The 13,249-nt window shown below is 46.2% G+C and overlaps 1 protein-coding gene across 3 annotated transcripts in view; it reads right to left on the bottom strand.

Moving 5' to 3' along the window:
- KCNE2 (potassium voltage-gated channel subfamily E regulatory subunit 2) overlaps positions 1 to 13,249 on the bottom strand; it is a 72,738-nt gene that overhangs the window by 1,002 nt on the left and 58,487 nt on the right. For 2 of the 3 annotated variants that reach the window (XM_054811984.1, XM_054811989.1), the window contains one exon: positions 2,912 to 3,012. The exons of the other annotated variant lie outside the window; for it this stretch is intronic. The gene's annotated coding sequence lies outside the window, so the exon portion shown is untranslated. The remainder of the gene's footprint in view (positions 1 to 2,911; positions 3,013 to 13,249) is intronic. 3 annotated transcript variants of the gene reach the window in all.

The following is a 13,249-nucleotide window of genomic DNA, read 5'->3' as shown; positions in this document are numbered from 1 at the left end:
AAAAGCAAAGAGTCTGGTACAGGATTTCAGTCTGATGTTCCTGTACAACACCTGTTCTTCAGTGGTTCGGGTCAACCAAGCCCTACAACATGTGGCAAAGCTTGCACAAAAAGTGACTCAATCTTAGTGCAGTCTTCAAGCAGTGATGAGCTCACTGCAGCCTATGGTAAGAGGTGGTGAATTTTCATCGCTAAGAAGAAATTGCGGTGACTTTCGAACTCGAGTTCAGCAATCTGTTTTCCTCTGCTTGTTGGACTAGCCTTGCGATATCAGTGTGCACAGAACAGGCATACACGCACAGAAGGACACAGGTACACATGCATGTAGGTCTCTGCAATTATATATTCACACACACTCAATCATAGGGGAGAAAGGTAATCTAATGAAAGTAAGCGAGCTATAAGCAAATCCAAATGCAAACTGCCATGAAACTTCTTTTGTGTGTAAAATCTCTCTGCTTTTTCTTTGATTCAGAACAAAAAGTACTATGCTTTTTCAATAGGAAATAAAGAAATACCAGCAGAAACTTACCTTTCCTGTGCCCTTCTCTAATGAGAGTCACGATAATACTCAGGATTTTAAAACTCCACTGGATAATATGATGATACTCTCAAAAGGAGCAGAGATACCTTAAAGTTTAAGTAGCCTCCAGCCTGCCCAAAGCTATAAGCAATTGTCTGTTAAATAAGTGACTTGTACTGCACGCTTTATGTTTATATTAAATTAAATGCTAAATCTAATCTCACCTGGAAAGTCAAATATTGGCTGACAGCTTACATCAGTCATCCTGTCAGATGCTGAGTACTACTCTTTGTGCTTATTACTGCATTTTCATATATTGTAAAAGAGTGCTGCTGTGCTTTCCTAGAGGTAAACATTGATGCAGCTCGATCTTTGTTGACCCAGACAGAGGAAGAGTAAAGATGAGCTCTTGAAAATGATGTTGATAATAATAACAATAACAATAACAATAACAATAACAATAATAATAATAATAATAATTCCTTTGACTGATATGGGCACGAGAGGCTGAGCACTGAGCAGGCAGTGTGAAAGGCCTGCCAGCCTGTCAGGCTGCTTAGTGCCCATGGTTTGCCTTTCCTTTTCTTCCCCCAGGATCATGCTTGTTAGTGACCAACCCCTCCATGAAGCCCTTGCTGTGAGAAGCAGGTCCTCATACACAGCCAGGACCAGCCTCTCCGAGCTCTGCTCTGTGTGCACCTCACTCGTGATCTGGAACAGGGAAAGACAAAAACTTATTAAAAAAAAAAAAAGCAGAATTAATTAATGTTGATTTTATTTCTAGCAAATAGCACATGCTGACACCTAACTGAAAGGCTCTGAGTCACACCTTAGAAAATAGCAGCGTGCTCAGTGAAATGAGACAACTTTGGTTTTAGTCAGCAGCGGTTCCTGGCCATGATGGAGGCATCGAAGGGAGGGGGATTAGGGTGGGATTGCGGTGCAAAGTGCTGTGCAAGCACATGGGCTGGGACACGCTTTTTGTAAAAAATACTTTCATTTTACAGGCAGTCCTGCCTAAGCAATCTACAGAGAAAGCAATTTCTCAGGTAGCTCTGCTTTGAGGAAGATAAAGCAAACATGGACTACCACTGAATCAACAGCGCACGTCAGAAAAAGATACGCTTTTGGTACGCAACAGTGTTAATCCCTGAGGAAGCCCTGCTAGTGGCATGCTGCTGACATTGTCATGGTTACTGGTATCATTTCTTCTGGATGATTTTCTGTGCATGAACACCTCCCAGCATGGGGGCGAGCTGCTGGCAGCATTTCCTCTATGATCCCCCGCTTCTCTCTGGCAGTTTCCCACATGCCCTTGGCTCGACCCCTTGAAGTCGAGGTATCTGGCAAGCTGCTTCTCTTTGCATTGATGAAAGCTGTAAGGCAGAGGGACCATGGCAAAATCCAGCCTCCTGCACTGGGCAGCCAGAGGTGCACCCCGGTTGGTCCTGGCTGGATGCAGTCAGTTGGAGCCACCAGCATGCTCTTAGCAGAACTCCCAAATGCGGGGCTGTAAGCCTGGCTATGGAAATAAGAGAGGAGCCATAGCCCTGGAGGTTCCCAAGCAGAGCCGCTTGGGAACTGCTGCCCTGGACTGCCAGTTACCAGGTGAAAGGACTTATCCCTCCTTCAACCAACCTCTTCTACCATCTGTTCCTGGCCAGTCCTGTTTGGCCAATACTTGCAGGCATATACTCATGCACACGTGCGGGCAGACCTACATATATAAAAGATGTATATGTTGTCAAGCAGACATGAAATTTAACTGCCGACTCTGGTCTCAACCACACCAGAAGAGTCCTTGAATAATCCTGTTCTGCCACGTGTCCCCCTGAAGGTCACGTTTGCCCAAGGTTTGCTTAGTCTTTATAGCAATAAAGTGATCAAGGCAGCGTGGAACTGGTTAAAAAGAAGGAGGGGCAGCCAGATGTCTTGGGCAGGAAAGATGACTGCATTAATATTTGCTGCATTAATATTTTTCTTAATATTAGTCTCTCAAATGGAGAGCAAAATGCTCCTGATCTCAATGGACAGAGGTAGGAATGGCTGGTTGAGCCTCCTGTCTCTACCCCAAGAATGGCTAGGTCATGGCAATCAGGAAGAGTCCCTGGTGACTGGAAAAAAGTAAATGTCATGCTCATCCTTGAGAAAGGCAATGCAGACCCAGGGAGCTCAAGGATGGTCAACCACGCCTCAAACCATGTGATGATTAAGGGACAAATCCTTCCGGAAGCCATTATCAGGCATGTGAAGAACAAAAGGTGATTGGAAACAGCCAGCATAGATTTACCAAGGGCAAACTGTGCCTGATCAAGCTGATTGCTTTCTATTGCAAGGTGGTGGGAGGACTGTTTCAGTGGATGAAGGCAGAGTAGTAGTGGTGGTTTACCTTCGCTTTGGCATGGTTTCAGCATGATCTCTCATAATATCCTTGCAGACAGATTGGGGAGATACGGACCAGATGTGTGGACTCCAGAACTAGTTGGACCACTGTCAAGGACAAGAGAGTAAATGAGAACCCGTAGCAGCTCTGGATGCTGGCCTTTATGTAAGAACCAAGGAGATCAGTGCTTTTACACCCATCTGCCAGCTTCATCGCAGTGACTGACCATTCGCTGATGAGGCAGTGCTATGGCAACATCTGCTCTGGCCTCCCAGATGTTGTGGAGCATGTGGGTCTATCCTGTGACAGGGTATTGTCATCAGCAGGAGGTACACCACGTGTAAACGTGCACAGCATTTAACAATTAGTATAAACATTACAATGGGAGGTATTTTCACATGTCGCAGCCCTGTGGTCTTGAAGGCGTCATTCAAGGAAAACATTTTCTTTTTAGATGTACAATAGGCTCAGAACTGAATGATACTCGATTGTTCATAACCTTCATGACTGATAACCCTTCAGTGACTGTTTAGTGATGTTTTCATTTGTTGACTATTTTACAAATCCCTTGTTAGTCTTACTGATGAGATGGTGAAGAAGGTAGCAGACATACTGAAGATCTTGTGACTAGACCCAGAGCTCATAGGAGGGTTTACGTGAGTTCATTAGTAATTCATTTCTTCCAACATTTTGCAATATCTACTGTAAACTCATAAAAGGATACTCATAAATAAACACAAATATGCATACACATAGCATACATAGATCAGTATCTATAGGATTGGAATGGGGTGCTCAGTTTTCTGTCTTTCCTGTAGAAGATACAATTAACAGAAGATTGTTATTGATAGTGATCTTTGTTCCCCAGACATTTCCCTTCATAGGAGCTTCCACCATACTCGGTCTTTTTTTTTTTTTTTTTCAATCCTCCATCAGTTATTTCCTCATATTCTCTACAATAAACAGACAATCTTTACACTTTATTTTAAACCACAAGCTGATATATTTATACACAGCTTTTGCCATCTTCTTTTTTTTTTTCTTTAAAGTAAGGAAGTTAACCATACATAATTCATTAATTATATGGTTCATTACTTAGGATCATTAATTTTATAGGATCAGTTCTTAGAAACAAAAGAATATAGCTGTTAAGTCCGATTATTGGAAAGGTATGAGTATCCTCTGATATGTACCTGTGTAATTTTCTTTCAATGTTTCTTCTGTTCTCGTTAAAACATGATATTGTACTATTCACTGTGCCTTTCAGACCTCAAACCTTTGTATATACAGACTTAACCCACAATCTTCTCAGCCTTTAACTACTGATATGCTATACTGCTAACTACTGATATTTAGAGTGCTGATAGCATTTAATTAGTTTCCCCACTGCTTTAAACTTTTTACCTTCTTGATAGCCCTCCTAGATTCCTTCTGGTATTTATACATTTGCTTAAAAGAACATTAGTGAAATCGACAGTTCTGTCCCTGGGTCTGGCTGCCACCTTTCAACTTGTTGTGTGTTAGTGGATCACCCTGTAAAACAAAAAGACCTACCATCCAAGGCCACTAGGTTTTTATAGTTTGGCTTTAACTGCAACTGCTGAAAACTTTCCTCTTAAGATTACTTAAGATTACGTCCATTAACTAAGTTTGAACTGTTTCTTTATGTTGATTTTTCTTTATAATCCAATTTTTACTGCATCTCGGGACATTTTCCAGCTCCTTCTGGTTTCTCATAACAGTGTTGGTAATTAAAGATGCTGCCTCTTTATTTTTTGTTTTGCAGCTGTGCTTCTAGCCTTGTCTTTTACCTGTTTCTTGCATTCTTGCGCCAAGCCTCTGCAGTGGGTGAGCATGTGTAAGCTGCCACCTCTCCAGGAGCTTTGACTTCCACCTCTCGAACATTTAACTTTTCTGCCTCTATTTGCCATTCCTCTAAGCAAATCATCATGGTTTCATTTTCTTTCTGCATTCACCCTATACATGATGAATGTTATTTTCTTTCCCAGGATTAGGGAGTTAGGATTTGTACCTCGTTTCCTCTCAAGGGTATGGTTTTCAGCACAACTGGGAGTTTTGATGTCTTGCTCTATACAGGTTGGGTTTTCTTTTTAAGTGAGGAAATCCTTTTGCAACTGTTTATTTCTTATTTAACTGTCCTTCCATCTGTCAGGGAGCAGCGTTTAGGGGTTTCATTCTTAGCCTATTTTCTTGAGCCTCTGTCTGCTCAATGGTAAATACATTTGGTGGTTCAACGGTTGGGGTATTCTGTTTTTCTGACAGACCCTGAGACTTAATTGCATGTTGTACAGTTTGATCACCTATTGTAACACGGGGTACGTTTGTGAAAGAATTAACGCCCATCCTTTCCCATAGGATCTGGTATGGGTGCCAGCCAAGAGGAACAGCTGATCTGCTGGAAGGTTGGCTGCTATTCAGAGGGATTTTGATGGGCTGTCCCCAACATGTTCATAGCTGGTAAAAACCTATCTCTAAATATTAGAGTAACTCCCTGTCTGAGGATCCCTCCCTCATCACGTCAGAAACCCACATCAGGATGCACTGTCCTTAATACCTCATATTAAAACAATGAAAACAGTGCAGGCAGTGGAGAGGAACACCTGGAATGGACCTTTTTGACTAAAAATATGTTTGACAAAGCAACATTTTCCGGTTGTCTCTGAAATGAGCGAAAAAGCATTCAGAAGGAAAGCAAATTTTAACCATATTTTGTTAAGCAGTACAAGCATAAGCAAGGTTGTGAGGAAGACCCTTTGTGGCTATGAGAAAAGAGTGTATCTATGCATTTGGCAGTGAGGGACTCCAGCCTAAGCAGTTTCTCAACCCTGAGTGCTTGAAAAAAAACAACCAGGCAGAACAAGTCAGGTCCCAGACTCTGTCACTGCAGTCACTCAGCTTTGTTGCTATGGTTTTATGTGTTGCTGTTGCAAAAGCTTTAGAGGATAAATAAGGGTGTTGCCTGCACATAGCGTTTAAATGAAAAAGCGAACACTAATATTTCACCATGTCCGATGCTTAGCTTCTAGTGACTTAAGGAAATTCACTCCTCAGCCTCTTTGAGATCTCCCTTCTGAAAGCAAGATGGAAAATAAACACCTTTCCAAACAATGACCACAGGGACAGCTTTTGCTGGGGACAGATAGCTCTGAGGGAAGCGTTGTCCAACACGCTGCAGGTAAAGGGCATCCCCACATCAGCCCTGGAGAACATGAGCTGCTGAGTGACCTCCCCTCCCAGCACGGGCAACAGTGATGGTGCCCACACGCACTGCTGGTGAACTGTGCAGCAGCAGGCAGCACTGTGCCCCTCCTGTCTCCTGACACCAGGGTAAGGCTAACAAGGGCTACCTGTTAGGCCGTTGACACCTCAGCGTGTGCCTGGGCACAGGCTGGTCACCTGGACATGGAAACCCCGTCCTCACTGCAGCCCAGGCAGCCAAAAGGGGTCTTGAAAGGCAGATTGGGCTGTCAGCTCCCAGCCTGACCTCTTCACACCGCCACAGCCTGAGGACAGCGTCCTTCTGGCTGGGAAGATAAGATGTGGCATGTATGTGTGTCCCTTGGAGAAGAAAAGAAATCTGAAGTGCCCACACAGGTTCCCTCCTAAATATCGAGTGGATTTTCCCCATACTTTCAGCTGTAATTAAAATATTGCAGTCTGCAGCTAAAGTGCAGTGCACCGCCTGCAGTTATCTGAAGGCAAGGTCCTGCTCAAGGCCAGTGTCATGAAAGGCAAAGTTAATGGTAATAACTGACAGCCGCAGTTTTGCTCCTAACAGAGTAAGGTGAATCTGTCCCTTGGATGGGAAGCTACAGGTCAGTTGCTTGCTGGGTTGTAGGTAGGAACCACAAAGCTCTGCAGACACACACACACACCCCTCCTGCATGCACAAGCACACTTGGTACTACCCAACATCACTGCCCTCTGCTCCTCACCCACACTCTCCAGGCCCTTACGGAGAAATACAATCAGTAGCTCAGCCAGAGCAGTTAAAGAGTTGAAGAGATGCTAGTAAAGAGTTGGATGGGGAGTACAAATGTCACCCAGGGCAGCGCACACAGCGAGGAACTGGCTGTGCCCACCTGTCCTCTGCTTCCATAGAATATCTCTGAAAACCACAGACCATTTGCCATCAGTGGTTTGAACTAGCACCAATGGTGATATTGAGGTACCACTGCCCCTCGTGCCAGGCCCTCTGCCCTGGGAGTCCCTGTACAGCTCTGATGCTTATACACTTGACAGCTACACTCCTTGTCCTGGAAATAAAATTGCATCATGGTCCATCAGCCTCAAATGTTGGGGGTTTTTGTCCTGGCATTTGCACTTATAAACACTCTCTGTGTAGCTAAAGACTGACTGAAGAGGCGTGTGCCATGCACTTCAGTTAACAGGCAGAATAAGACCTTCTGAGACGTTAAGGGTAGCGACTGCTGTTCTCACATAGAAATGCTTGCCCTGTGCAGAGAGCCAGTCCGGCACGAGACATAGCTGTCATCTATACCTGCACCTCAGCGTGACTTCCAGTGATGTCCACATCTCAACATGATGACAGATGAGTGTTTCTTCCTTCTGAGTGTGTTGGCTCTTTAGGTGCCTGGGCTGGGGAAGTGAAACAGCTCTTTATATGTTCTCTCCACTTCCCCGCGAGGCATCCAGAGACAGGCAAGGCAGACCCTAGGTGATGTGAGAGGGCTGGCGGTATGTGCTTTGGCCCCAAGCTGACATGAGGTTTTGTTTGGGATTGCATTGGGTAACAGTTCACAGACATTGCAGCGCAGATGTACGATGGTAGCAGGCATCATGCCACACCTGCTTGCTAGCAAAAAGCCATTTCTCACAACCAGACTCACTGCACCCTGGGGTCTCCTTGAGAGTGAGCTGCTAATGTCGAGGAGTTTCTGGGGAATGGAAAATGGGAGAGGAAACCACATTTTATTGCAAAGTCCTGTCCTCATAAAGCAGAGGGGAGAGGAGTAGTTACAGCAACAGGCCGTGGGTTTGGCAGGAGATCGTCGCGCTGACAGAGGTCACTGATTGCAACAGCTCCTCTGGGCAGGGGCAGCTCTGATGGGGCCGAACGCCCACAGTAACATGGGTGGCTTCACGTCTTGTTCCTTCGCCTTTCATATCCTAACCGCTGAAGGTTGCTTGTAAGCTGGATCCAAATCCTGACTCTGAATCTTTACAAAAGCACCTTGGCCCCTTCTTTCTTCACACAGCGCACTGCTAAGCTGTGGGCCTTCTTGCCACAGGATGCTGTAGATGCGAGTTGCTGGCAAGCCTTCAAAAGCGATTAGATTGATTCAGAGAAGGAAAATGTATCAAGAATGTTTGAGTAAAAAGACATCATGCCTGTCACAGCAGGCTGCTGAGGATTTTTCTGGGGAAGCGTGACTACATGTTTGCCCCAGTTTTATGTTCTTTCTTAGGCTTCCAGGTTTGTCCATTCCCTTGACTGATTTCTTCACAAAACCTCCTCACCTTGTCTGGTAAAGGGAAGGGAGAGGCAGGAAAGAGGACGGTGGGAAAAGAAAAAAAAGCCTGTAGGAATCAACCTGTCCAGTGGACACCAGAGAAAACAAAGGAAAGGATGTAAAGATCGCCAGGATGCTTCCATCAAACCTCCCTCCCACTCTGGGGGCAAGGGTGCCATGACTTGATGGAGCTTCAGATGGGACAAGGTAAATAAAAAGGGCAGGGCAGGGGAGCAGCCGGAGCCTTTCTAGGAGGCTCTGCAGGGGTCAGAAGAGAGATCACAACCTGCCACCCTCAGCGTGCTTGTGTGCCAGGGTGTCCTTCTTGCCACAGAAGGCTAGACTGACTTGTGACTGACCCAGGATAGACACATCTTTATGCTGTTGTAGCCCACTGATGTTCCAGAGTGAGCTTCAGCCCCAAGTTTGATGGCAGCAACGTAGAGTGACAGCTGAGAGGTAGATCAGGACAGAGGTGCAGGGGTACTTCAGCCAGCTTTGGTACCAGCCCTCCCATGGGCTATCCCTCCAGCACGGCTCAGATCGTAAGCGAGCTATTTCTGCACTCTTGGCTCAAGTGAAGTCCAGGGAAGCTGGTGGGGAATTTGGATGAATCAGAGCAAGGAGAGCCTTGAACTGGAGCTGGAGTCACTACCAATACCCATTTTCGCAGGGCTTGATGTTGTTAGCTCACATGTCTGCAGATTTATGGACTTGTTGCTGAAAAGTGGCACGTATGAGTGAATCATCTGTGTTCATAACTCCTCAGCAAAACAAGTGGTCTGATTCACACGGGCAGGAGAGTTCAACCATTTCTCTAGGAGGGCTGCTGCGACTCCTTAGCAAGGATGCATTTAAAGACACATTTTAAAGCACTGCTGTTTAGAAGACAAAGAACTGAAGTCAGAGATTAAATTCTAGCCCCACTGGTCTCTGAAAAATTACAAGACACATTTCCTCATATTACCGAGCGCTGCAGATCCTGACAGCAGATCCGTTACTCGTCCAGTGGATATATCTACACAGAAAACTTCACCTGCTCCAGAACAACAAGCCATGTGTTAAACCAGCTTGCAGCCATGTGTGAAAGACTTTGCCTTTCCTCACACTTGATCTCTCCCCTACCAGATGCATTTAGCCAGTGATCAAGACCTGCCTCCTGCATGGCTGCGAGATGCTTCTGCTCAGGACAGGCCCCCTTTGAAAGTCTGGCAGGTAGCTGGCTACCACCGCTACATTTCTCAGAGGCTGTGAGAGGAAGCACTTTCAGAGCAGCATGTCTTCCCAGCAGGTACCCTTGGGAATCGATGACTGGCAGAAGCTGGGAATTAGAGTGCTTGCCAAAGAGCTGCTTGCCTCCTTCTATCCAGAGCCTAGTGCAAACCAGTCCATTTTGCACAGGAGCCAAATGACAGTGCCTGCAAACAGCACAGTCTCACGTTAAGCAACTTTGTGTTTAAAACTCCACCTTTGTCCATATGCCTATGTGCAAATGCATGCCTATGTACAACATACATGTTTATATATTTTAATCTCTTCCATTAGTAAAGGCTATATGAGTGCTTTACTAATGAGCCGGGGAGGAGAAATGGACTGGAGGCCCCAAGATACAGCCTGAGGCTTGCAGAGACTGAGCTTAAGCTGGAAAGTCTGATAAGAGAGCAAGTCAGGGTGCAAATCTGTGATATTTAATGCAGGGGCAGAACAGAGCTTAACTCACTGCTTCATCCACACCTGTGCAGATGCAGCCCTCAGTGCGAGCTCAGCTTTCACTGCACTTCTTCCAGGAGTGCACCAAGGCCTCTTCTTAGCCAGGTACTTGGTGGGCAAATGCTGCTGGTCTGCTGGAGCTGCCGCTGGACCTGAATCTCACAACGGAGGAAGGCTGCTAGCCCGCTGTGTGCTACCTGGTAGGGCTCCGCGTTCAAAACCTTGGTGCTAGTGAGCAAGTGCATTGCTTGAGCATACCAGCTGCCCCTCAGCCACACAAGCCCATGTGGCTCTGCCCCCTGTATTGGGAAAGAAGAGATGTGAGAGATGCTGCTCTTGTCTTGTGGTACTTGAGCAGCTTTGTTACTGGTGGGGTCCAGGCACCGGCAACCCATGCGGAGAGTCTGCACCACGTTACGCTGCACAGGTGGGAAGAGGAGGTGACCACTCAGCACAGGTCATGCCAGTATTAGCTGGTATGAGTGCATGGTCACTGTGGCTGGGTGAACCTGCTGATAAGCTCAGTGTTTTGCAGAAATCTCAAGTTAGGTCTAGAGCTGCTATATATTTTGGGTTTAATGCACTCCATTGTTGCATATTAAAAAAAAAAAGTGCTGTTTATTTTTCCCAACCTGTAGACCTGGATACAGCCTAGTAGAGATGCTCATTGCTCATACTTGGGACTTTTATGGAGTTCTGTGATCGGGGAACCAGTTGATACTGCTCACACACTGATAGTGAAAGGGGAAGCAAAGGCCAGGTCAGGACATTTTCTTGAAATAGAAAACCAGAGCGAGCACCCTACACAACCTCATGCAATGGCATCTTCTGAGCCCAAACTCCACTGTCAGAGAAAGTTATATTACACTGAGATTTATTTTGGTGGAAAAAAATCTATGTTTTACACACAACAACCCATAGAGGTCATTGAGGCCAAAATATATCCCGAGGCTGCACATAACCCCGAGAGTTCTAAAAAGTAAAGACAACTGATCATTTCAAGCCCACTGACAAGGAAGGAAAACAAGTGTGTCAGCACATGAGTTAAGAAATAATTGCTCATTTAACCTGGTATATATTGCGTAAGCACAGGCACATTTCTTATTTCCTCAGCCTTCCTTGACCTTGGGCCCATTGGCTTATATGGCCGCAATCCAGTTGCGCAAACTGGCCTTGCAATCTGCCCGCGTTCAGCTCCCACTTCAAGCAGAAAACCCTCACCTCCGGAGTGGCAGACAGAGGCTGCCCACACGTGCACGCCTTCCCCATGCCAGCGTCTTTCCTGCGCCTTCCCTGATACCCGGCCTCGGCGCCACGCTGCAGCCGCTGGCTCGGGGTGTGGGGCTGGTGGCGTGCAGGGAGTCCCAGCACCCCAGCACCAGCCTGCTCAGGATCCCGTGCTGACCCCACTCTGAGCAGAGCTGTCTCCCCGCCATCCCCCATCCAGCACCAGCTCTCCCAGGAAGGCGCTGAGAGCCAAGGCAAGCTCCTCGTGCTGATCCGCTGGGCCACACATCTTCACACACCCCCGGGACGGCTCCCAGGCTCGAAAAAATGTGTGATTTTTAGACAGACGATGCACTGTGTAACGTCGTGAGTATTCCCATGGTCAAGAAGTGCAGTGAGTCTGTGGAGATGACAGCAGCCTCCTCCCAGCTTTCCGAAATCAGCTGGAATCTTCCCATTGACATTAATCTCAATTTAGGAAGGCAGCTAGGGTGCAATTAAGTACAGCCTTGTTGGAAGTGGCTCTTACATACATGCCTAACTTTAAGCAAATGCTTAAGTGCTGTTCTGAATAAAGATGATTTCCTGAACTAGAGCCTCTGCTGGGAGCTGGAGTGGATCCAGAAGAAGGTTATTCTGGGTAAGCTGCCTGAGGGATTTCAACAGATAATTTTGTGCATCTATATAGCACCCTATCTGAAGAACAGGGGGTAATCTTTTAATTGGATTCCAACCGCTTAATTACCCTCCTGGATCTGCTAATGTCCAGCGCTCTAGAAACCATATTCTGGCATCTTCTTCAGAGGCTCCAGTAAAAGCTACAGTAAAGAGCCATGGACTGTCGATTCATCCTAGATTTCAAAAACACTGTGAATGTGGTGGCCAGGAACATGTGCTGCAAGCATTGTGGCATGGCATGAACATTTATCCCACCAAAGTCATGGAAGTACATTTTGGTCCTGCTTTCTTTCAGTTCCAGGACTGTCGAATGTGTGGTTCCTCAAAGTGCCTTCTTTGAGAAGGATGAGTTTAGCATTTCTGCTGCTGCTTTTCACTGGCCATTTCTGAGATGTAAGAAAGAGGAGAAATTACCATCTTCATAAAAATTCAGTCACTTTTAAAATAAATCAGATTTTTCATAGTGCCCAAGAATGTCTGTGGACCTGCACGATTGGAGTACACACAACTTTTTGTGTGTATTAAGTATGTGATTGTTGTGGTTCACGTAAGAATATGTTCACAAAATTTCCATCTCGCGTTGGTACCTTACCCTGCTTTTGCATTGACCCAGATCATGCAGAGGTCTCATCGGCTCAGTGGGATGACCACAGTCCCCATGCTGGTATCTTCTGGATGGGGATGAAGCTGCCCAGAGCAGCATGGAAGGCACCAGAGTACAGCAGTCAGCGTGCAGACTGCCGAGGGCAGGTCAGGGCTCAATACCGTGAGCTCTCTAGGACAAGGGGTAGTTTCATATTCCAGTCTAACGTGTTGAATGAAACTCCTGTTTTGTGCTCTTCTGCAGGGATTGCCATACCCTTGCAGTGCAGAGATTTACTATTTACCATCACTCCTCCATCACCAGAGCTAGCTACAAGCCCAGTGTTAAATGCAGCCCTCCGGCCGAAAAGCAGCACTGCACCTGAGCTTGGACCCCGGGACATTCAACAACACGCCAGGCCCACACAGTGGCCTGTGAACTAAGGGACTAGATGTGTCAACCACCGAGGTATCTATGCTGGAAGAGAGGAGTCTTAAGACACTTGGGTGCAGTGTGACTATGCATTATCTAACTCTGGGGGGGTGATCCTGGGTCTTCATTTGAAAGTACTTACTGCTATTGTAATGGCAGAAAAAAACCCAGTACAAAGTTCCTAATGCATATTACCTACAATAGACACAATCAGAGTCC

The sequence above is a fragment of the Grus americana genome, chromosome 1, assembly GCF_028858705.1.
Source record: "Grus americana isolate bGruAme1 chromosome 1, bGruAme1.mat, whole genome shotgun sequence".
Taxonomy (NCBI): domain Eukaryota; kingdom Metazoa; phylum Chordata; class Aves; order Gruiformes; family Gruidae; genus Grus; species Grus americana.
Note: the sequence above shows the minus strand (reverse complement) of the source record. Positions and strands in the feature narration are given on the sequence as shown.